Genomic DNA, 2698 nt, shown 5'->3' with positions numbered 1-2698 from the left:
CCGACCCATAGCGACCCTGTACAGGGTTTCCGAGGGTGTAAATCCTTACGGGAGTAGAAAGCCTCATCTTTCTCCCGCGGAGCGGCTGGTAGTTAGGGTTAAACCAAGTCAAAGATAAACATGTTTATGGTCCGGGTAAATTCTTAGCATTTGTTAACCTATTCCAAGGCTCATTTTATACACAAATTCTAGGACAGTTCCTTTGATACTCTGCTTGCATAACTCAGCCCTGGGCAAGGTTTCTGGTACATTTGTCTCCATCTTTAGGGTTAGAACAACATGCAGAGATTTATCTTCAGACACGGGTGCTGTCTGAGGGGAGGAGCAGAGAAAGGGATGAGATCCAGGCACCTTGTCCCTTGTTTTCCCCTTGTCTGGCCTGCCCCCTCTCCACCACCTTCCCCACCTTCTCCTGCAGGGCGGCTCCCAGCTGGGCTGCATGTTCTGAGCCCAGGCAAAGTGGCCCAAGGGATAGTATAAGAGGGGAAGCCAGGTACTGGTTTAAAAAAACTTTTAAATTCTCCAGATGACCCAATTGCTACAGGAAGTGCCCACGACCACCACGTTCCTTCTCTGGCATGGCTACCTCTGATCCCTGGCTGAAATTACACGTGGATGACATGACCCCAGAAGAGAAGCAAAGTGCAATATCTTCCACGGTTCTTCTCCTCAGCGAGCCCTTCCCCTCAGGCCCTGGTGGCTCAGAAGTTTAAATGCTCAGCTGCTAAAGGAAAGATTGGTGGTTTGAACCCACACAGCAGCTCTGAGGGGAAAAGACCTGTTAACGAGGACAGCTGAGACAACCCTATGAGGCCCTTCAGCTCCACCACAGGGGCGCCATGTAGGAATCAACTCAACTACAGCCACAAAAAGCTAAGAGTCCTCCAGCCAAATCCATTTCCCCCAGCTAACTGTGACCCATCGGGGCTTACGGAAGCAGACAGCTACACCTTTCTTCTGCGGAACAGCACGACCCAACTTTCAGTTAGAAACCGAGTCTTTAACCACTGCACCACCAGGGCTCCTCTCGGAGTTACCCGTGTTGTTGTTGTTGTTAAGGGCCTTCAAGTCGGGTCCGACTCATAGCAACCTTGTATAGGGATTCCGAGGAGCAGCTGGTGAGCTTGAACCACCAATCTTGCAGTCTAGCGCATTATCTTGCAGCACCACACCAGGACTCCATAGAGTTACCATTGTTGTTGTTGTTGTTAAGTGTTGTCAAGTCCGTTCTGACCCACTGTTGTTGCTGTTGTTAAGAGCCATCGAGTCTACCTAAAGCAATCCCATACAGGATTTCTGAGGAGCGACTGGTGAGCTTGAACCACCAACCTTGCGTTCAAACCAACTTTGCATTAACCCACAGCGCCACACCAGGACTCCAAGTTACCCACTGGTTGGTTGGTTGGTTATGTGCCGTGGAGTTGGTTCCGACAACAGGCCTAAATAGTGTGCCTTTTAAAACACTTTTTATGATGAAATGGGTGAAGGTTTACAGACAAGCCCATGGGCTCTACATTCAGCAAACCATACACTTTGTTTCGTATCACTGGTTACAATCCACTCCCTGCAACATTGACCCTACTTCCTCCTTGTAACTCTCCCCTTACAGCCTACATTTCACAAGTGAACAAGGAAAACAAACAAAAAAATTTTGTTGTTTGTTTTGATGTAGACTTACAAAGCAAAAACATCCATCTTAATTTAAATGTCCAAAGGGCACCTTCTGCCAGGCAGCCTCGTGCCCCCAGAGTGTGCCTTCTTTAACTTTTGATTTTATTGAAATTGTTGCTGTTGAGGACCTTACCAGCAGAGCCCACACTCACTCATCAGCCTCTGCATGTCCAATTCGGGGCCATTAGTGGCGTTCTTCGGTTGTGCAACAATTGTGCCTCCTTTTCTGAGGTGTTGCTCCCCATTCACATGAACTCACTGCCTGAGGTCCCCATGGAATCTAGCCAGCCACTGTTGTTACTCAGAGAGAGCCCATAGAGACAGCGCCTTAAAAAGAGACTTAATTCTCAAAGCAGATCTTTTTATTAGGTAAGCTAAACTACTGTTTGGTTTTAAGACTTCAGGGGTATTTTTTGGTTTAAGGTTTTGATTCCAACTCATAGAGATCCCATATGGGGTTTCCAAAGCTGTAAATCTTTATGGACACAGACTGCCACATCTTTCTCCCACGAAGTGGCGGCTGGGTTCGAACTGCCAAACTTTTGGTTAGCAGGCGAGTACTTGAAACACAGTGCCACCACGACTACTTTGGTTTAAAGCGTCTCAGTACAGTAATTTCAGGAGCTCATCCAGCCTCCGCGGTTCCAGAATTTTAGAGTCTGTGAGAATTCAAAGTTCTGTTCTCCATTTTCCCCCCTTTTGGTCAGGATTTCTATAAAGACCCAGAATCTTTGATGGAAATGTTCAGTAATGGTAGCTAGGTACTATCCAGCTCAGGTTTCGTGGTAAAAGGGAGGCTGGTGTTCATGGAGGTAATTAGCCACACATTTCATGTTCCCTAGTCCTGACTCCTTTCTCTGTTGTTCCAGGTGAACCTCAAAAGGCTGCTTGAAAGCTTTTAAGACCCCAGGAACTACTCAATGAAATGGGAGTAGACGTACTTAACACTGGCATGGCGCTGTGGGTTAATGCGCTGGATTGCAAAGTCAATTTGCACCTCAAGGTTGGCAGTTCAGGCTTACCAGCT

The sequence above is a fragment of the Chrysochloris asiatica genome, unplaced genomic scaffold (genome assembly GCF_000296735.1).
Source record: "Chrysochloris asiatica unplaced genomic scaffold, ChrAsi1.0 scaffold00283, whole genome shotgun sequence".
Classification (NCBI taxonomy): Eukaryota; Metazoa; Chordata; class Mammalia; order Afrosoricida; family Chrysochloridae; genus Chrysochloris; species Chrysochloris asiatica.
The sequence above is the reverse complement of the archived record's forward strand: the minus strand, read 5'-3'. Positions refer to the sequence as shown.